General features: G+C 41.6%; 1 protein-coding gene across 1 annotated transcript in view; it reads left to right on the top strand.

Moving 5' to 3' along the window:
• The window catches only part of ITM2A (integral membrane protein 2A), a 900,602-nt gene that overhangs the window by 3,564 nt on the left and 873,485 nt on the right, over positions 1 to 23,553 (top strand). The window lies entirely within an intron of this gene.

Raw genomic sequence — 23,553 nt, 5'->3', positions numbered from 1 at the left:
TATTGCTGAGGAGGTTGAAAGAAGAACAATGTAAGGCCCTTCCCAGCTTGGGCTTAGGGAGGGAGAGAGAGAAGAAAGAGTTTTACCAGTACCAAATCTACTGGGTTAAATAGAGGGGGTCCAATTTCCTGGGGTTTGGCTTTCACAAATTGTGCTAATTCCTGATGAAAGTGAGCCAGAGAGGTTACATGCTTAACTAGCTCAGAGGTTTCCTGATCTAATAGAAAATCATTGGTAAGGAAAGGTCCATCCATACAGCATCTCAAAAGGGCTAAGACTTAATTTTGAAGGAGTATTTCTTATTTGTAGTAAGGCCATGGGAAGAAGAGTGACCCAAGGCAGGTGAGTTTCTTGGGATAATTTTCTGAAGTGTCTCTTGATAATACCATTAGTTTTGTCTACCTTTCCTGAGGATTGGGGTCTCCAAGCACAATGGAGATGGTATTATATGCCTAGTGCTTTTGAGATCCATTGTGTCTTTGAGGCCCATTGTCACTTTGAAGATACTTATGTAGACCAAAGCAGGGAGTTATTTCATTAACTAATACTTTTACTACCTCAGAGACTTTTCCTGTATGGCAGGTAAATGCTTCTACCCAGTTAGTGAAGGTATCTACCCATACCAGCAGGTATTGAATGCCTTTTGTCTTTGGCATGTGGATGAAATCTATTTGCCAGTCCTCCCCTGGATAACTTTCTATTCTTTGAGTTTGAGAAGGAAGGAGTCACCTGTTCAGGGGATTGTTTTTAAGACAGACTTCAAAAGCATTAACGACTTGCTTGACTGTTTTTAGTAAATTCTTTCCTGAGAACAATCTCTCAGCACATTAATAAGTTTTATCCTTTCCCAAGTGAAAATCTTGGTGAAGGACTTTAAAGAATTTCCATTAGCTGGAGGCTGGCAAACTTCATTTGCCAGCTTCCGACTGTAGCCGTCCTGAGGGCTGAAATGTATACCTGCGAGAAGTGGCTCACCCTATTTCTGTAGGGGAGTACTGAGGTTTAATTTCTATTATGGAGCCTTTCCAGATTAGAGGAGTTTGAAGTGTGTTGATGTCTGGAAGCTTCCTTGCCGCTGACTTGGTCGCCTGATCGGCTAATCTATTTCTATTGGCTACCTCGTCTGTTCTCTTTTGATGTTCCCTACAGAAATGCATCACTACTATTTTTTCGTGGAAGGAAAACCGAGGATAATAACCTGCTAATTTTTTGGTGATATTTTATAGGTGGTCCATTCACTGGCGATAAGAGAATGCCTTTCCTTCCAAACGGCAGCATGAACATGGAGAACCAAGAAAGCATACTTGGAGCCAACATAAATGTTAGCTGCCTTTCCTTTCCTTAATTCAATTGTTCTTGTAAGAGCTATCAGCTCAGCTAATTGAGTGCTTGTGCCTGGAGGGAGAAGAGACACTTTCATTAACATCATATAGAGAGACTACTGTGTATCCTGCCTTATGGATGCCTCGTTCTACAAAAGAACTCCCATCTGTGAAGAGGATCCAATCTGGGTTCTATAGGTGTAGGTTCCCTGAGAACTTCCCAGGCTGCATAGGCCTGTACTCTGACATGTTCACAATTATGCTCATGTTCCCCAGTTTCCTCAGGGAAGAAGGTGGCTGGATTTAGGAGAGAACAAGTCTTTAATTAGATGTTGGAGCCCTCTAACAGAGAGCTTGATATTTAAGGAGTAGGTATCTGTTAGCCAAAGTCTCCCCATAGAGTGCAGTAGTCCTGCCATGTTACGTGAGGTGTAAACAGTTAAACCAATTCCCAGGGTTAATTTGGAGGCATCTGGGACCAGCAGAGCCACTGAGGCAATGGCTCGGAGGCAGGCTGGCCATCCTTTAACCACCAAATCAAGTTTCTAACTTAGGTAACTCACTGGCTGTTGAGCTAGTCCTCGGGCCTGTGTTAAAACTCCCAAGACCATTCCCTTACTTTCTGGTACATACAGAGTGAAGGCCTTCCCTACAGAAAGTCTGAGAGCTGGTGCCTTAATCAAGGCTTGTTTTAACTGATTGAAGTCCCTTTGAGTTTCAGGTTCCTAGTTAGAAGATGACCTTTAGCTCCCTGAGTATCTTTTATGAGGTTATATAATGGACAAGCTATTTCACGATACCCAGGTATCCATAGTCTACAAAATCCTGTAATGCCCCCAAATCCTCTTAGTTGCTTGAGGGTTTTGGAGAGGGGGAAGGAGGAAATAGGCTGAATCCTCTCTTCCCCTAATGCTCTGGTCCCCTCAGACAGCACTAAGTCTAGATAGTTCAATGAGGTTTTGCGGAGCTGGGCCTTGGGTTTTGAAACCTTGTATCTTCTGTTAGCTAAGAAGTTGAGAAGAGCTTAAGTTCCTTTCTGAGAAGCTTCCTCAGTTGGAACACAGAGCAGATATCATCAACGTACTGCAAGACCCTAACTTGAGGATGAGAGAGCTCAGAGAGGTCTTTTGAAAGTACCTGTCCAAACAGATGAGAACTATCTCAACATCCCTGAGGCAACACTGTCTATGTTAAATGGGTGGTCTGGCTGGAGGGATCTTTGAAAGCAAACAGGCGTTGAGAGTCTGGATGTAATGGTATACAGAAAAGGGCATCGTTTAAATCTAGAACTGTAAACCATTAACTCAAATAGAGTTAACACGGTATAGGGATTAGGTACCACTGAATGAATTAGAACTACAGCTTCATTAATGAGGCAAAGGTCCTGAACTAGTCTCCATTCCCCATTGGGTTTCTGCACTCCTAATATTGGGGTGTTGCAGGGGCTATTACAGGGTTTGAGGAGGCCTTGCATCTTTAGGTTATTTGTAATGGCTTCTAGCGCTTTCCTAGCCTCTGGCCTTAGGAGATACTGTCTCTGGTTAGGAAAAGAAGTTGGATCCTTCAGGTAAATCTGGACTGCCTTAGCGGTTATAGCTCAAACTATTCTTCCTTGAGTTGCCCAAACTTCTGGATTAATGTTAGCTTCCATCAGGGGGAGACAAAGAGTTTGCTCTAGGGTTATATGGATGCTGACCCCCAAGCGAGCTAGAATATCTCTACCTAATAAAGGAGTGGGAAATAGTAGGTCCCCCCACCTGCAGCTAAGAGGTTGAGAAAAATATCAGGTTAGAGTTTTTCCTGAGATGTCCCTTATGGTCATGCTGTGGTAAGAGGGGAGACCTAAATTAGAGAGGAGAAGAGAGACTGGCTCCAGTATCCAGAAGGTGAGCTACCTTCTTTCCTTCAATTTCCAGAATCACCTGGGGCTCCTATGCTGTAGTAACAGTCTGAGTTGCTGGAGCCAGTGGTTTGAGCCCCAGGACTCATCAGTCCTGCTGAACCATCTGTGAGACTGGTTCTGAAGCCAGTGACCTCTATCTCTGGGGGCAGACCCTTCTCCAGTGGTCTCTGCCACAGGCTGGACAGGGTCGAGGTGGCTTTGTCTTGCTGCCTGGGCCTTCCTTGTTAAAATGCCATGACTTGTCACATCAATAACAGCTAGTGGATGTACCTCAGGGATCCCGAACTTTGCAAGCTTGCAATGCTGCTACTAGAGCCTCTGTTCATGTATTTACTCTCCTTTTCTTGGTCTTCCTCCTGATCCCTATTGTAAAATACTGAAGTGGCTATTCTCAGGAGGTTCTCTGGGTTGCTATCTGGTCCTACAACTTGCTTCTGTAATTTTCTTCTAATATTGGGAGCAATCTGTGTAATAAACTTGTCCTTCTGAATGAGCTGTCCCTCCACTGAACCAGGGGATAAAGAGGTGTGTTTTATTAGTGCCTCTCTCATCCTTTCCATAAAGGCGGTGGGATTCTCTAAGCCACCGCCACAGTGAGGCAACACATGCCCCAAACTCTAGAGACACTATCACTCCTCATGAGCCTGTGCTTCAGACAATAGATCTACAGGTGAACCACATCCACCAACACATCAGAAACTGGAGCAATGACAATTTCCACTGGGCTAACTCCACCCTAGGCCCCAGAGCCACAGTCCCTGTGCATGCACTGCACTCTAGAACATGGGTCTTCCACTACTTTGTGAGCGGCCGTGTCTCCAACATTGGAGTCACCATCACAGTTAGCTAGATCACACCCATGGCTCAAGAGCAACTATTGCTCTAATAATGTCTAAGTTCTAGACTTGAAGTCAGCAGCTGCTCCATAAATACGGGCACATCAGACACTGGAGAAACTCCACTGCTGTGAAGTCACTTCCACACCAGGCATGTCCACACTCAGGTCCCTGGAACAGCAGTAGTTATTCATAAACCTGTGCTACAGAGTCCAGATCTTCAGGTTCTCTGTATTTTCCTTCATCCTGCACATTATTACTGACATAGCAGTGGTGGTGCCAGCACTCCTGGCACTAGTGGCACCAGAACGTTGGCCTACAGAGCTGTGGTTTTTCTACATGTCCATACTTCATACATCTGCGCCATGAACACTATACATCAGACACCAGTACCATCACCACCATAAATACACCAGCAAGAAGAAGCTGGCACCAAGAAAGAACACCTCAGCCAAAACATCCAGGTGGGAGAAAAAGAGATTAAAAAAAAAAAAAAACCCCAGCAATTTTCAGCACTGTCGAACACAATAACAACCCTCACCACTACTGCAGATACAGACAGCTGTGGCAACTGAGGTTCTTTGCAGTTTTTTGCCAATGTCAACTTCAATCAACAGCGTTGCATGGAGACTATGTCTTCACCCAAAGTGGTTGGTACCATTCAATCTGCTGAAGGCCCAAATAGAAGAAAGGTCCAAAGAAAGACAAACTTACTCATTCTTTTTTTTTTTTTTTTCTGAAGTTGGGGCACCTGTCTTCTCATGCCTTTGGACACCAAAACTCCAAGTTATCTAACCTTTGGACTTAGTGACTTGGGCCAGTAGTCATCCAAGCTCTGAGGTCTTCAACTTCAGACTGAAAGTTACACCATCAGCCCCACTGGCTCTCAAGCCTTCAGACTTGAAATGAACCATGCTTTTCTGTTTTTTCAACTTGCACACAGCATATGGTGGAGCTTCTCAGCCTCCATGATCATGTGAACCAACTCCCCTAATAAATTTGCTCTCATACATCTATCTCTATATCTATCTATATCTAAATGTATCTAGATCTATATACTTGCCTATATAGGCAAATATATAGACACGGTTATCCTATCAGTTCTATTACTCTGGAAAACCATGACTAATAGACAGACTTGTAAAAAACTCTCCATCAAAAAACAACAGAATACACAATGTTCTCTAGCACACATGAAACATTCTCTAGGACAGCCCATATGTTAGGCCAAAAAACAAGTCTTACCAAATTTAAGATTTATAATACAAGTAGTATTTGTGACCACAATGTTATAAAAGCAGAAATCAACAGCAGAAAAGATTCTGGGAAATTTGCAAACTATGGACATGGAACAACATGCTCCAGAACAATAAATAATCAAAAAAGAAATAAAATGGGAAATTTAAAAATATCTGGAGACAATAGTATATATATATATATATATATATATGTATATATATGGGATGTGATAAATCAGTTCTAAGAAGGAGGTTCAAAAAATAAATACCTATACTACAGAAGAAAGATCCCAAATAAATCATCTAAAATTACACCTCAAGTAACAACAACAACAAAACTAAGTCCAGTTAATAGAAGAAAGAAAACAAAGAAGATCATTGCAGAAATAAATTAAACTAAAAACTAAAAACTAAAAAAAAAAAAAAAATAGAAAAGATCAAAACAAAGTAAGAGTTGATATTTTAAAAACATAGGGAACTTGGGCAAGATGGCCAAATAGGAACAGCTTCAGTCTGCAGCTCCCAGTGAGATCAATGCAGAAGATGGGTGATTTCTGCATTTCCAACTGTGGTACCTGCGTCATCTCACTGGGACTGGTTAGACAGTGGATGCAGACCACAGAGGGCAAGCAGAAGGAGAGTGCAGTGTCACCTCACCTGCGAAGTACAAGGGGTCAGAAAACTCCCTCCCCTAGCTGAAGGAAGCCATGAGGGACTGTGTCGTGAGGAATGGTCCATTCCAGCCCAGATACTATGTTTTTCCCATAGTCTTCACAACTCACAGACCAGGAGATTCCTTCAGATGCCTACACCACCAGGGCCCTGGGTTTCAAGCAAATACTGGGAGGTCATTTGGGCAGGCACTGAGCTAGCTGCAGGAGTTTTCTTCATACCTCAGTGGCGTCTGGAACACCAGCAAGACAGAAACATTCACTCCCCTGGAAAGAGGGCTAAAGCCAGGGAGCCAAGTGATCTAGCTCAGAAAATCTCACCCCCATGAAGCCCAGCAAGCTAAGATCCAAAGGCTTGAAACTCTCACTGCCAGCACGGCAGTCAGTCTGATACAACCTGGGACACTAAAGCTTAGTGGGGAAAGGGGTGTCCACCATTGCTGAGGCTTGAGTAGGCAGTTTTCCTCTCACGGTGTAAACAAAGCTGCCAGGAAGTTTGAACCAGGTGGAGCCCACCACAGCTCTGCAAAGCCGCTATAGCCAGACTGCCTATCTAGAATTCTCCTCTCTGGGCAGGGCATCTCTGAAAGAAAGGCAAGTGCCCCATTCAGGGGCTTATAGATAAAACTCCCATCTCCCTGGGACAGAGCACCTGGGGGAAGGGATGGCTATGGGCGCAGGTTCAGCAGACTTAAACATTCCTGCCTGCCAGCTCTGAAAAGAGGAGCAGAACTCCCAGCACAGTGCTTGGGCTCTGCTAACGGACAGAATGCCTCCTCAAGTGGGATACTGACCCCCATGCCTCCTGACTGGGAGACACCTCCAAATAATGGTTGACAGGCACCTCATACAGCAGAGCTCCAGCTGACATCTGGCGGGTGGCTTTCAGGGACAAAGCTGCCAGAGGAAGGAACAGGCAGCAACCTTTGCTGTTCTGCAGTCTCTGCTGGTGATAAATCCAGATAAACAGGGTCTGGAGTGGACCTCCAGCAAACTCCAGCAAACCTGCAGCAGAGGGACCTGATTGTTAGAAAGAAAACTAATAAACAGAAAAGAATAGCATCAACATCAAAAGGACATCCACGAAATAACCGCATCTGACGGTCACCAACATCAAAAACCAAAGGTAGATAAATTCACGAAGATGAAAAAAAAAAAAAATCAGCACAAAAAATGCTGAAAATTCCAAAAACCAGAATGCCTCTTCTCCTCCAAAGGATGACAATTCCTCACCAGCAAAGGAACATAATTGGATTGAGAATGATTTTAATGAATTGACAGAGATAGGCTTCAGAATGTGGGTAGTAATAAACTCCTTTGAGCTAAGGAGCATGTTCTAACCCAATGCAAAAAAGCTAAGAACCTTGAAAAAATGTTAGAGGAATTGGTAACTGGAATAACCAGTTTAGAGAAGAACATAAATGACCTGATGGAGCTGAAAAATGCGGAACAAGAACTTTGTGAAGCATATACAAGTATCAATAGCTGAATCTGTCAAGTGGAAGAAAGGATATTAGAGATTGAATATCAACTTAATGAAATAAAGTGTGAAGACAAGATTAGAGAAAAAGGAATAAAAAGGGATGAACAAAGCCTCAAAGAACTATGATACAATGTGAAAAGACCAAACCTACGTTTGATTGGTGTACCTGAAAGTGATGGGGAGAATGGAACCAAGTTGGAAAACTCACTTCAGGATATTATCCAGGAGAACTTCCCCAACCTAGCAAGACAAGCCAACATGCAAATTCAGGAAATACAAGAACACCACAAAAATATTCCTCGAGAAGAGTAATCTGAAGACACATAATCATCAGATTCACCAAGTTTGAAATGATAGTTTGTGAAAGTTTGCTAAGAATGATGGTTTCCAGCTGCAGCCATGTCCCTACAAAGGACACAAACTCATCCATTTTTATGGCTGCATAGTATTCCATGGTGTATATGTGCCACATTTTCTTAATCCAATCTGTCACTGATGGACATTTGGGTTGATTCCAAGTCTTTGCTATTGTGAATAGTGCTGCAATAAACATACCTGTGCATGTGTCTTTATAGCAGCATGATTTATAATCCTTTGGGTATATACCCAGTAATGGGATGGCTGGGTCATATGGTACTTCTAGTTCTAGATCCTTGAGGAATCGCCATACTGTTTCCCATAATGGTTGAACTAGTTTACAATCCCACCAACAGTGTAAAAGTGTTTCTATTTCTCCACATCCTCTCCAGCACCTGTTGTTTCCTGACTTTTTAATGATCGCCATTCTAACTGGTGTGAGATGGTATCTCATTGTGGTTTTGATTTGCATTTCTCTGATGGCCAGTGATGATGAGCATTTTTTTCATGTGTCTGTTGGCTGTATGAATGTCTTCTTTTGAGAAACGTCTGTTCATATCCTTTGCCCACTTTTTGATGGGGTTGTTTGTTTTTTCTTGTAAATTTGTTTGAGTTCTTTGTAGGTTCTGGATATTAGCCCTTTGTCAGATGAGTAGATTGCAAAAATTTTCTCTCATTCTGTGGGTTGCCTGTTCACTCTGATGGTAGTTTCTTTTGCTGTGCAGAAGCTCTTTAGTTTAATGAGATCCCATTTGTCAATTTTGGCTTTTGCTGCCATTGCTTTTGGTGTTTTAGACATGAAGTCTTTGCCCATGCCTATGTCCTGAATGGTACTACGTAGGTTTTCCTCTAGGGTTTTTATGGTATTAGGTCTAACATTTAAGTCTCTAATCCATCTTGAATTAATTTTCATATAAGGAGTAAGGAAAGGATCCAGTTTCAGCTTTCTACTTATGGCTAGCCAATTTTCCCAGCACCATTTATTAAATAGGGAATCCTTTCCCCATTTCTTGTTTCTCTCAGGTTTGTCAAAGATCAGATGGCTGTAGATGTGTGGTATTATTACTGAGGCCTCTGTTCTGTTCCATTGGTCAATATCTCTGTTTTGGTACCAGTACCATGCTGTTTTGGTTACTGTAGCCTTGTAGTATAGTTTGAAGTCAGGTAGCGTGATGCCTCCAGCTTTGTTCTTTTGACTTAGGATTGTCTTGGCAATGCGGGCTCTTTTTTGGTTCCATATGACCTGAAAGCAGTTTTTTCCAATTCTGTGAAGAAACTCATTGGTAGCTTGATGGGGATGGCATTGAATCTATAAATAACCTTGGGCAGTATGGCCATTTTCACGATATTGATTCTTCCTATCCATGAGCATGGTATGTTCTTCCATTTGTTTGTGTCCTCTTTTATTTCACTGAGCAGTGGTTTGTAGTTCTCCTTGAAGAGGTCCTTTACATCCCTTGTAAGTTGGATTCCTAGGTATTTTATTCTCTTTGAAGCAATTGTAAATGGAAGTTCATTCATGATTTGGCTCTCTGTTTGTCTGTTACTGGTGTATAAGAATGCTTGTGATTTTTGCACATTAATTTTGTATCCTGAGACTTTGCTGAAGTTGCTTATCAGCTTAAGGAGATTTTGGGCTGAGACAATGGGGTTTTCTAAATATATGATCATGTCATCTTCAAACAGGGACAATTTGACTTCCTCTTTTCCTACTTGAATACCCTTTATTTCTTTATCTTGCCTGATTGCCCTGGCCAGAACTTCCAACACTACGTTGAATAGGAGTGGTGAGAGAGGGCATCCCTGTCTTGTGCCAGTTTTCAAAGGGAATGCTTTCAGTTTTTGCCTATTCATTATGATATTGGCTGTGGATTTGCCTTAACTAGCTGTTATTATTTTGAGACACATCCCATCAATACCTAGTTTATTGAAGGTTTTTAGCATGAAGGGCTGTTTAATTGTGTCAAAGGCCTTTTCTGCATCTATTGAGATAATCATGTGGTTTTTGTCTTTGGTTCTGTTTATATGATGGAGTACGTTTATTGATTTGCGTATGTTGAACCAGCCTTGCATCCCAGTGATGAAGCCAACCTGATCGTTGTGGAAAAGTTTTTAGATGTGCTGCATGATTTGGTTTGTCAGTATTTTTGTTGAGGATTTTTACATTGATGTTCATGAGGGATATTGGTCTAAAACTCTCTTTTTTTCTTGTGTCTCTGCCAGGGTTTGGTATCAGCATGATGTTGGCCTCATAAAATGAATTAGGGAGGATTCCCTCTTTTTATACTGATTGGAATAGTTTCAGAAGGTATGGAACCTGCTCCCCTTTGTACCTCTGGTAGAATTCGACTGTGAATCTGTCTGGTCCTGGACTTTTTTTGTTTGGTAGGCTCTTAATTATTTCCTCAATTTCAGAAACTGTTATTGGCCTATTCAGGGATTCAACTTCTTCCTTTTTAGTCTTGGGAGGGTGTATGAGTCCAGGAATTTGTCCATTTCTTCTAGATTTTCTAGTTTATTTGCGTGGAGGTGTTTATAGTATTCTCTGATGGTAGTTTGTATATCTGTGGGATCGGTGGTGATATCCCCTTTAACATTTTTTATTGCGTCTATTTGATTCTTCTCTCTTTTCTTCTTTATTAGTCTTACTAGCGGTCTATCAATTTTGTTGATCTTTTCAAAAAACCAGCTCCTGTATTTATTAATTTTTTGAAGGGTTTTTTGTGTCTCTATCTCCTTCAGTTCTGCTCTGGTCTTAGTTACTTCTTGCCTTCTGCTAGCTTTTGAATGTGTTTGCTCTTGCTTCTCTAGTTCTTTTAATTGTGATGTTAGTGTGCCAATTTTAGGTCTCTACTGCTTTCTCTTGTGGGCATTTAGTGCTATAAATTTCCCTCTACACACTGCTTTAAATGTGTCCCAGAGTTTCTGGTATGTTTTGTCTTTGTTCTCATTGGTTTCAAAGAACATCTTTATTTCTGCCTTCATTTCGTTATGTATCCAGTAGTCATTCAGGAGCAGGTTGTTCAGTTTCCATGTAGTTGGGTGGTTTTGAGTGAGCTTCTTAATCCTGAGTTCTAGTTTGATTGCACTATGATCTGAGAGACAGTTTGTTATAATTTCTGTTCTTTTACATTTGCTGACGAGTGTTTTACTTCCAACTATGTGGTCAATTTTGGAATAAGTGTGATGTGGTGCTGAAAAGAATGTATATTCCATTGTTTTGGGGTTGAGAGTTCTGCAGCTGTCTATTAGGTCCGCTTGGTGCAGAACTGAGGTCAATTCCTGGATATCCTTGTTAACTTTCTGTCTCGTTGATCTGTCTAATGTTGACAGTGGGGTTTTAGTCTTCTATTATTTTTATGTGGGAGTGTAAGTCTCTTTTTAGGTCTCTCACGACTTGCTTCATGAATCAGGGTGCTCCTGTATTGGGTGCATATATATTTAGGATAGTTAGCTCTTCTTGTTGAATTGATCCCTTTACCATTATGTAATGGCCTTCTTTGTCTCTTTTGATCTTTGTTGGTTGAAAGTCTGTTTTTTCAGAGTCTAGGATTACAACCCCTGATATTTTTATTTTCCATTTGTTAGGTAGATCTTCCTCCATCCCTTTATTTTGAGCCTATATGTGTCTCTGCACATGAGATGAGTCTTGACTCTTTATCCAATTTGCCAGTCTGTGTCTTTTAATTGTAGCATTTAGCCCATTTACATTTAAGGTTAATATTGTTATGTGTGAATTTGATTCTGTCATTATGATGTTAGCTGGTTATTTTGCTCTTTAGTTGATGCAGTTTCTTCCTAGTATCGATGGTCTTTACAATTTGGCATGTTTTTGCAGTAGCTGGTACTGGTTGTTTCTTTCCATGTTTAGTGCTTCCTTCAGGAGCTCTTGTAAGGCAGGCCTGGTGGTGACAAAATCTCTCAGCATTTGCTTGTCTGTAAAGGATTTTGTTTCTCCATCACTTATGAAGCTTAGTTTCGTTGGATATGAAATTCTGGGTTGAAAATTCTTTTCTTTAAGAATGTTGAATATTGGCCCCCCCTCTCTTCTGTCTCGTAGAGTTTCTGAAGAGTGGTCCGCTGTTAGTCTGATGGGCTTCCCTTTGTGGGTAACCCCACTTTTCTCTCTGGCTGCCCTTAACGTTTTTTCTTTCATTTCAACTTTGGTGAATCTGACAATTATGTGTCTTGGAGTTGCTCTTCTCAAGGAGTATCTTTGTGGAGTTCTCTGTATTTCCTGAATTTGAATGTTGGCCTGTCTCTCTAGGTTGGGGAAGTTCTCCTGGATGAAATACTGAAGAGTGTTTTCCAACTTGGTTCCATTCTCCCCGTCACTTTCAGGTACACCAATCAGACGGCAATTTAGTCTTTTCACATAGTCCCATATTTCTTGGAGCCTTTCTTTGTTTCTTTTTACTCGTTTTTCTCTAAACTTCTCTTGTCACTTCATTTCATTAATTTGCTCTTCAATCACTGATACCCTTTCTTCCATTTGATCAAATCAGCTACTGCAGCTTGTGCATGCATCCCATAGTTCTCATGCCATGGTTTTCAGCTCCATCAGGTCATTTAAGGACTTCTCTACACTGTTTATTCTAGTTGGCCATTCGTCTACTCTTCTTTCAAGGTTTTTAGCTTCTTTGCAATGGGTTCGAACATCCTCTTTTAGCTTAGAGAAGTTTGTTATTCCCGATTGTCTGAAGCCATCTTTTCTGGACTAGTCAAAGTCATTCTCCGTTCAGCTTTGTTCTGTTGCTGGTGAGGAGCTGCGTTCCTTTGGAGAAGAGGCGCTCAGATTTTTAGAATTTTCAGCTTTTCTGCTCTGGTTTCTCCCCATCTTTGTGTTTTTATCTACGTTTGATCTTTGGTGATGGTGATGGACAGATGGGGTTTTGGTGTGGATGTCTTTTTTGTTGGTGTTGATGCTATTCCTTTTTCTTTGTTAGTTTTCCTTCTAACAGTCAGGATCCTCAGCTGCAGGTCTGTTGCAGTTTGCTGGAGGTCCACTCCAGACAGTTTTCCTGGGCATCACCAGCAGAGGCTTCAGAACAGCAAATGTTGTTGCCTAATCCTTCTTCTGGAAGCTTCGTCTCAGAGGGGCACCCGGCCTTATGAGGTGTGAGTCCCCCCCCCCCCACTGGGAGGTGCCTCCCAGTTAGGTTACTCGGGGATCAGGGACCCACTTGACGAGGCAGTCTGTCCCTTCTCAGATCTCAAACTGGAAGAAGCTGTCAGACAGGGAGTTTTAAGTCTGCAGAAGTTTCTGCTGTCTTTTGTTCAGCTATGCCCTTCTCCTAGAGATGGAGTCTACAGAGGCAGGCTGACCTCCTTGAGTTGCCATGGGCTCCACCCAGTTCGAGCTTCCTGGCCACTTTGTTTACCTACTCAAGCTTCAGCAATGGCGGACGTCCCTCCTCCAGCCTCGCTGCCGCCTTGCAGTTGAATCTCAGACTGCTGTGCCAGCAGTGAAGGAGGCTCCGTGGGCCTGGGTCCCTCCAAGCCAGGGGAAGGATATAATCTCCTGGTGTGCCATGTGCTAAGGCCTTTGGAAAAGTGCAGTATTAGGGTGGGAGTGTCCCGATTTTGCAGGTGCACTCTGTCATGGCTTCCCTTTGCTAGGAAAGGGAATTCCCTGACCCCTTGTGCTTCCCAGGTGAGGCGATGCCCTGCCCTGCTCCATGGGCTGCACCCACTTGTCTGGCAAGCCCCAGTGACATGAACCCGGTACCTCAGTTCGAAATGCAGAAATCACTCGTCTTCTGCATCATTCATGCTGGGAGCTGCAGACTGGACCTGTTCCTATTTGGCCATCTTGGTGCCACTGGTGTGGACATTCTTTTGGCTGATGTTGATACTATTCATTTCTGTTTGTTACTTTCCTATTAACAGTCAGGCCTGTCTGCTGTTGGTCTGCTGAAGTTTCCTGGAGGTCCACTCCAGACCCTGTTTGCCTGGGTATCACCAGTGGAGGCTGTAGAATAGCAAAGATTACTGCCTGTTCCTTCCTCTCAAAGCTTCATCTCAGAGGGGCACCCACCAGATGCCAGCCAGAACTCTCCTTTATGAGGTGTCTGTCAATTGCTGCTGGGAGGTGTCTCCCAGTCAGGAGACATGGAAGTCAGGGACCCACTTGAGCAGGCAGTCTGTACCTTAGCAGTGCTTGAGCACTGTGCTGGGAGATCTACTGCTCTCTTCAGAGCTGGCAGGCAGGAATATTTAAGTCTGCTGAATCTGTGTCCACAGCCATCCCTTCCCCCAGGTGCTCTCTCCCAGGGAGATGGGAGTTTTATGTATAATCCCCTGACTGGGGCTGCTGCCTTTCTTTCAGAGATGCCCTGCCCAGAGAGGAGGAATCTAGAGAGGCAGTCTGGCTACAGTGGCTTTGTCAAACTGTGGTGGGCTCTGATCAGTTAGAACTTCCAGGCAGCTTTGTTTATGCTGTGAGGGGAAACTGCCTACTCATGACTCAGTAATGGCAGATGGCCCTCCCCACACCAAGCTGGAGCATCCCAGGTTGACTTCAGAATGCTGCGCTGGCAGCAAGAATTTCAAGCTAGTGGATCTTAGCTTGCTGGGCTCTGTGTGGGTGGGATCTACTGTGCTAGATCACTTGACTCCCTAGCTACAGCCCCCTTTCCAGGGGAGTGAATGGTTCTGTCTCACTGGCATTCCAGGCACCACTGGGGTATGAAATGAAACTCCTGAAGCTAGCTCGGTGTCTGCTCAAATGGTCACGCAGTTTTGTGCTTGAAACCCAGGGCCCTGGTGGCATAGGCACAGGAGGGAATCTCCTGATCTGCAGGTTGCAAAGACCACGGGAAAAGCACATTATCTGGGCCAGAATGCACCATTCCTCACAACACAGTCCCTCACAGCTTCCCTTTGTCAGTGGAGGGAGTTCCCTGACCCCTTGCACTTCCTAGGGAGGTGACTCTCCACCCTGCTTGTGCTCACCCTCCAGGGGCTGCACCTACTGTCTAACCAGTCCCAGTGAGATGAGCCAGGTATCTCAGTTGGAAATGCAGAAATCACCCACCTTCTGCATTGATTTCGCTGGGAGCTGCAGACCAGAACTCTTCCTATTTTGCCATCTTGCCAGCTGCGATGAGGCTATTATCTTAAGATAATTAACATAGGAACAGAAAACCAAATACTGCATGTTCTCACTTATAAGTGGGAGCTGAACATTGAGTACACATGGACATAAAGAAGGAAACAAGAGACACTAGGGCCTACTTGAGGGTGGAAAGTGAGAGGAGGGAGAGTATCAAAAAAGTACATATTTGGGTGCTCTGCTTGTTACCTGAGTGACAATATAATTTGTGCACCAAACCTCATGATACATAATTTACCTATGTAATATACCTGCATATGTGCCCAACTGAACCTAAAATAAAAGTTAGGAAAAAAGAAAAACCTAATTTTTATAATTCTGTTTCTCTAGAACCACTTTTGGTACCAAAATCGGTGTGAGGGTTCTCCAGAGAAAGAAATCCAGTAGAATATAAAAAATATGTAAGAAGATTGGTTCTTGTGATTGTTGAGGCTGAGAAGTCTCAACATTTGCAATATAAAAGTCTGAGAAGTAGGAGAGACAATGGTGTAAGTTCCAGTTCAAGTCAGAATGCAAGAGAAGATCTATGCAGAGAAAGAGTAAGAGAGAGAGAGAGAGAGAGAGAGAGAGAGAGAGAGTCTGTGAGATCATTCTTTTTTTTTTTTTCTTGAGAATCCTAAATAATACAATTAGATTACCCAATAAAGATTTTTGGTTGCATACAGAAGCTACAACACTACTACCTTCATAGACAATGCTGCTGGAAGTGGAGTTGACATCAACAAAAAGTTAAATGAAAACGTGTTCTTTTTTTGAAGTTAACTAAGTGATTATCTTACATAAATGGTCAAAATTCTGCTTTCAAATTTGTTTTGAATGCAATCCAATGAACACATAATTGACCTGTCATTGTCACTGGCTCTAACATGATCAATTTCTCTCAGAAGTCACATTTATTTTTTGTTTACTTATTATTCTTTTAGTCAGCACTACATCCAAAGCAGAATGTCTAGTAGTTTTTCTAAATTTTGTAATACTTTTTTAAAAACAAAAGTGAGTAGTTCTCTCAGAAATGTTCTGGGTTTTTTTTCTAGTTTTCTCACCATGCCAAAAAGAAGAAAACATTTTGAGAGATTAAATAATGTATCCAAAGACACAGGTTTTCAGAGTTTAAGTAAGGTGGAAATGAGATTTTAACCCAAGATTGTAACGAAAATTCTATGTCTTTTACAAATCCATCAAGGAATTTGAGTAAGGCCTCTTTAAGACTGAACTATAAAAATAAATGTAATTGAAATAATTGGAAACTTTATTTTAAAAAGTGTTTATGCCATTCACAATTGTGCCATATTTCATGCTATTTGGGCAATGCTGTAATTTAATGCTCAGTGTAAAATTTATCCAGTGACATAATATATAAAAATGTAACAAAAATAGAAATAATAGTATTGTTAATGGAACTCACATTCTGTCTGAGGATAATGATAATAAGAGCTAAATTTTTAGAGCACTTACTCTGCTAGACTGTATTCTGTACACTTTAAAAAGGTAACTTTCAAAATAACCCTATGTTGTAGAAACTATAATCATTTCTATTTTATAAGTGAGGAAATTATGACACAAATTCATCCAGAGAATGATGCAATAACCAAGCCACAGCGACCACTACATATATTTTGTGTATGTGCATTTTTGTACCTGTGCTGCATGTAAGCATGTATATAGATATATAAGGCATGGGATAATATAGTGGTCAAAAACAGGACTACTAAAACAGATGTCTGAGATTACACTTTAAATTTTGACTCTTCTTCCTTACTAGCTGTGAGGATTTAGACAGGTTACTTACCTTTCTGTGCCCTAATTTCTTCATCTATAAAATTGCAATAATAACAGTGTCTATTTCCAGAATTGCTGCAAAAATTAAATGTATCTGTGGAATACCCAGAAGAGTATCCGTAGTAGTAGATGAATAAATATTATCTGTTACTATTGTATGTGTTCATGTATATGTGTCTTAGGTAGAAAAAATTGGTAGTCAAAATTAAATTGTTTATAAAAACAAATGTAGCACATGTGAAATTTGGTTAAACTCAGGTATAGAAAAGAATCTCTAAAAATGTTTGTAGGCTTCTGGCGGAGCAAGATGGCCGAATAGGAACAGCTCCAGTCTCCAACTCCCAGCGCCAGCGACACAGAAGACCGGTGATTTCTGCATTTTCAACTGAGGTACTGGGTTCATCTCACTAGGGAGTGCCGGACAATCGGTGCTGGTCAGCTGCTGCAGCCCGACCAGCGAGAGCTGAAGCAGGGCGAGGCATCGCCTCACCTGGGAAGCGCAAGGGGAAAGGGAATCCCTTTTCCTAGCCAGGGGAACTGAGACACACAACACCTGGAAAATCGGGTAACTCCCACCCCAATACTGCGCTTTAAGCAAACAGGCACACCAGGAGATTATATCCCACACCTGGCTGGGAGAGTCCCACGCCCACGGAGCCTCCCTCATTGCTAGCACAGTAGTCTGCGATCTCGCGACAAGGCAGCAGCCAGGCTGGGGGAGGGGTGAGCTCCATTGTTGAGGCTTAAGTAGGTAAACAAAGCCGCTGGGAAGCTCGAACTGGGTGGAGCTCACAGCAGCTCAAGGAAACCTGCCTGTCTCTGTAGACTCCACCTCTGGGGACAGGGCACAGTAAACAACCACAAAAGCAGCAGAAACCCCTGCAGACGCAAACGACTCTTTCTGACAGCTTTGAAGAGAGCAGTGGAAATCACAACAGGGAGGTTGAGATCTGAGAAGGGACAGACTGCCTGCCCAAGTGGGTCCCTGACCCCTGAGTAGCCTAACTGGGAGACATCCCCCACTAGGGGCAGTCTGACACCCCACACCTCACAGGGTGGAGTACACCCCTGAGAGGAAGCCTCCAAAGCAAGAATCAGACAGGTACACTCGCTGTTCAGCAATATTCTATCTTCTGCAGCCTCTGCTACTGACACCCAGGCAAACACGGTCTGGAGTGCACCTCAAGCAATCTCCAACAGACCTACAGCTGAGCGTCCTGACTGTTAGAAGGAAAACTATCAAACAGGAAGGACACCTACACCAAAACCCCATCAGTACGTCAACATCATCATCAAAGACCAGAGGCAGATAAAACCACAAAGATGGGGAAAAAGCAGAGCAGAAAAGCTGGAAATTCAAAAAATAAGAGCGCATCTCCCCTGGCAAAGGAGCGCAGCTCATCGCCAGTAATGGATCAAAGCTTGACGGAGAATGACTTTGACGAGATGAGAGAAGAAGGCTGCAGTCCATCAAACTTCTCAGAGCTAAAGGAGGAATTACGTACCCAGCCCAAAGAAGCTAAAAATCTTGAAAAAAAAGTGGAAGAATTGATGGCTAGAATAATTAATGCAGAGCAGGTCATAAACGAAATGAAAGAGATGAAAACCATGACACGAGAAATACGTGACAAATGCACAAGCTTCAGTAACCGACTCGATCAAGTGGAAGAAAGAGTATCAGCGATTGAGGATCAAATGAACGAAATGAAGTGAGAAGAGAAACCAAAAGAAAAAAGAAGAAAAAGAAATGAACAAAGCCTGCAAGAAGTATGGGATTATGTAAAAAGACCAAATCTACGTCTGATTGGGGTGCCGGAAAGTGAGAGGGAAAATGGAACCAAGTTGGAAAACACTCTTCAGGATATCATCCAGGAGAACTTCCCCAACCTAGTAGGGCAGGCCAACATTCAAATCCAGGAAATACAGAGAACGCCACAAAGATACTCCTCGAGAAGAGCAACTCCAAGACACATAATTGCCAGATTCACCAAAGTTGAAATGAAGGAAAAAATCTTAAGGGCAGCCAGAGAGAAAGGTCGGGTTACCCACAAAGGGAAGCCCATCAGACTAATAGCAGATCTCTCGGCAGAAACTCTCCAAGCCAGAAGAGAGTGGAGGCCAATATTCAACATTCTTAAAGAAAAGAATTTTAAACCTAGAATTTCATATCCAGCCAAACTAAGTTTCATAAGTGAAGGAGAAATAAAATCCTTTACAGAGAAGCAAATGCTTAGAGATTTTGTCACCACTAGGCCTGACAAGAGACCCTGAAGAAAGCACTCAACATGGAAAGGAACAACCGGTACCAGCCATTGCAAAACAATACCAAAATGCAAAGACCATTTAGGCTAGGAAGAAACTGCATCAACTAATGAGCAAAATAACCAGTTAATATCATAATGGCAGGATCAAGTTCACACATAACAACATTAACCTTAAATGTAAATGGACTAAATGCTCCAATTAAAAGACACAGACTGGCAAACTGGATAAAGAGTCAAGACCCATCAGTCTGCTGTATTCAGGAGACCCATCACACATGCAGAGACATACATAGGCTCAAAATAAAGGGATGGAGGAAGATTTACCAAGCAAATGGAGAACAAAAAAAAGTAGGGGTTGCAATACTAGTCTCTGATAAAACAGACTTTAAACCATCAAAGATCAAAAGAGACAAAGAAGGCCATTACATAATGGTAAAGGGATCAATTCAACAGGAAGAACTAACTATCCTAAATATATATGCACCCAATACAGGAGCACCCAGATTCATAAAGCAAGTCCTTAGAGACTTACAAAGAGACTTAGACTCCCATACAATAATAACGGGAGACTTCAACACTCCACTGTCAACATTAGACAGATCAACGAGACAGAAAGTTAACAAGGATATCCAGGAATTGAACTCATCTCTGCAGCAAGCAGACCTAATAGACATCTATAGAACTCTCCACCCCAAATCAAAAGAATATACATTCTTCTCAGCACCACATCACACTTATTCCAAAATTGACCACATAATTGGAAGTAAAGCACTCCTCAGCAAATGTACAAGAACAGAAATTATAACAAACTGTCTCTCAGACCACAGTGCAATCAAACTAGAACTCAGGACTAAGAAACTCAATCCAAACCGCTCAACTACATGGAAACTGAACAACCTGCTCCTGAATGACTACTGGGTACATAACGAAATGAAGGCAGAAATCAAGATGTTCTTTGAAACGAATGAGAACAAAGATACAACATACCAGAATCTCTGGGACACATTTAAAGCAGTGTGTAGAGGGAAATTTATAGCACTAAATGCCCACAAGAGAAAGCAGGAAAGATCTAAAATTGACACTCTAACATCACAATTAAAAGAACTAGAGAAGCAAGAGCAAACACATTCAAAAGCTAGCAGAAGGCAAGAAATAACTAAGATCAGAGCAGAACTGAAGGAGATAGAGACACCAAAAACCCTCCAAAAAAATCAATGAATCCAGGAGTTGGTTTTTTGAAAAGATCAACAAAATTGACAGACTGCTAGTAAGACTAATAAAGAAGAAAAGAGAGAAGAATCAAATCGACGCAATAAAAAATGATAAAGGGGATATCACCACCGACGCCACAGAAATACAAACTACCATCAGAGAATACAATAAACACCTCTATGCAAGTAAACTAGAAAATCTAGAAGAAATGGATAATTTCCTGGACACTTACACTCTTCCAAGACTAAACCAGGAAGAAGTTGAATCCCTGAAGAGACATATAGCAGGCTCTGAAATTGAGGCAATAATTAATAGCCTATCAACCAAAAAAAAGTCCAGGACCACATGGATTCACAGCTGAATTCTACCAGAGGTACAAGGTGGAGCTGGTACCATTCCTTCTGAAACTATTCCAATCAATAGAAAAAGAGGGAATCCTCCCTAACTCATTTTATGAGGCCAACATCATCCTGATACCAAAGCCTGGCAGAGACACAACAAAAAAAGAGAATTTTAGACCAATATCCCTCATGAACATCGATGCAAAAATCCTCAATAAAATATTGGCAAACCAGATTCAGCAGCACATCAAAAAGCTTATCCACCATGATCAAGTGGGCTTCATCCCTGGGATGCAAGGCTGATTCAACATTCGCAAATCAATAAACATAATCCAGCATATAAACACAACCAAAGACAGAACCACATGATTATCTCAATAGATGCAGAAAAGGCTTTTGACAAAATTCAACAGCCCTTCATGCTAAAAACGCTCAATAAATTCGGTATTGATGGAACGTACCTAAAAATAATAAGAGCTATTTATGACAAACCCACAGCCAATATCATACTGAGTGGGCAAAAACTGGAAAAATTCCCTTTGAAAACTGGCACAAGACAGGGATGCCTCTCTCACCACTCCTATTCAACATAGTGTTGGAAGTTCTGGCTAAGGCTATCAGGCAAGAGAAAGAAATCAAGGGTATTCAGTTAGGAAAAGAAGAAGTCAAATTGTCCCTGTTTGCAGATGACATGATTGTATATTTAGAAAACCCCATTGTCTCAGCCCCAAATCTCCTTAAGCTGATAAGCAACTTCAGCAAAGTCTCAGGATACAAAATTAATGTGCAAAAATCACAAGCATTCTTATACACCAGTAACAGACAAACAGAGAGTCAAATCATGAATGAAACTTCCATTCACAATTGCTTCAAAGATAATAAAATACCTAGGAATCCAACTTACAAGGGATGTAAAGGACCTCTTCAAGGAGAACTACAAACCACTGCTCAGTGAAATAAAAGCGGACACAAACAAATGGAAGAACATACCATGCTCATGGATAGGAAGAATCAATATCGTGAAAATGGCCATACTTCCCAAGGTTATTTATAGATTCAATGCCATCCCCATCAAGCTACCAATGAGTTTCTTCACAGAATTGGAAAAAACTGCTTTAAAGTTCATATGGAACCAAAAAAGAGCCCGCATCTCCAAGACAATCCTAAGTTAAAAGAACAAAGCTGGAGGCATCACGCTACCTGACTTCAAACTATACTACAAGGCTACAGTAACCAAAACAGCATGGTACTGGTACCAAAACAGAGATATAGACCAATGGAACAGAACCGAGTCCTCCGAAATAATACCACACATCTACAGCCATCTGATCTTTGACAAACCTGAGAGAAACAAGAAATGGGGAAAGGATTCCCTATTTAATAAATGGTGCTGGGAAAATTGGCTAGCCATAAGTAGAAAGCTGAAACTGGATCCTTTCCTTACTCCTTATACGAAAATTAATTCAAGATGGATTAGAGACTTAAATGTTAGACCTAATTCCATAACAATCCTAGAAGAAAACCTAGGTAGTACCATTCAGGACACAGGCATGGGCAAAGACTTCATGTCTAAAACACCAAAAGCAACGGCAGCAAAAGCCAAAATTGACAAATGGGATCTAATTAAACAAAAGAGCTTCTGCACAGCAAAAGAAACTACCATCACAGTGAACAGGCAACCTATAGAATGGGAGAAAATTTTTGCTATCTACTCATCTGACAAGGGCTCATATCCAGAACCTACAAAGAACTCAAACAGATTTACAAGAAAAAAAACAAACAACCCCATCAAAAAGTGGGCAAAGGATATGAACAGACGTTTCTCAAAAGAAGACATTCATACAGCCAACAGACACATGAAAAAATGCTCATCATCACTGGCCATCAGAGAAATGCAAATCAAAACCACAATGAGATACCATCTCACACCAGTTAGAATGGCGATCATTAAAAAGTCAGGAAACAACAGGTGCTGGAGAGGATGTGGAGAAATAGGAACACTTTTATACTGTTGGTGGGATTGTAAACTAGTTCAACCATTATGGAAAACAGTATAGCGATTCCTCAAGGATCTAGAACTACAGGTACCATATGACCCAGCCATCCCATTACTGGGTATATACCCAAAGGATTAGAAATCATGCTGCTATAAAGACACATGCACATGTATGTTTATTGCAGCAGTATTCACAATAGCAAAGACTTGGAATCAACCCAAATGTCCATCAGTGACAGATTGGATTAAGAAAATGTGGCACATATACACCATGGAATACTATGCAGCCATCAAAAAGGATGAGTTTGTGTCCTTTGTAGGGACATGGCTGCAGCTGGAAACCATCATTCTTAGCAAACTATCACAAGAACAGAAAACCAAACACCGCATGTTCTCACTCATAGGTAGGAACTGAACAATGAGATCACCTGGACTCGGGAAGGGGAACATCATACACTGGGGCCTATCATGGGGAGGGGGGAGGGGGGTGGGATTGCATTGGGAGTTATACGTGATGTAAATGACGAGTTGATGGGTGCTGACGAGTTGATGGGTTCAGCACAGCCACATGGTACAAGTATACATATGTAACAAACCTGCACGTTATGCACATGTACCCTAGAACTTAAAGTATAATAATAATAAAAAATAAATAAATATTAAAAAATATGTTTGTAGGACAATTAGGAAAATTGCTATATGGACTGGATATTAGATTACATAAGAGATTTATTTATTTATTTATTTTTATGAGATAATGTGGTTATGTAGGAGAATATATTTATTCTTAAAACGTTATGCTGAATTATTTAGAGGTAAATTGTTATAAAGTCTGCAACATACTTTCAAATGTTGGGGCAAACAATATAAGACAGTGTATGGATGTGTATGTAATGATTAATTTTATGTCAATTTGACTGAGCTAAAAGATACCCAGATAGCTGGTAAAACATTATTTCTGGGTGTGTCTGTGAGAGTTATTCAGAAAAAACTTAGTATATGTATAAGTACACTGAATCAAGAAGATCCTTTTTTTT

Source organism: Macaca thibetana, chromosome X, assembly GCF_024542745.1.
Source record: "Macaca thibetana thibetana isolate TM-01 chromosome X, ASM2454274v1, whole genome shotgun sequence".
Taxonomy (NCBI): Eukaryota; Metazoa; Chordata; class Mammalia; order Primates; family Cercopithecidae; genus Macaca; species Macaca thibetana.
This window is presented reverse-complemented; position numbering and strand designations above follow the sequence as displayed.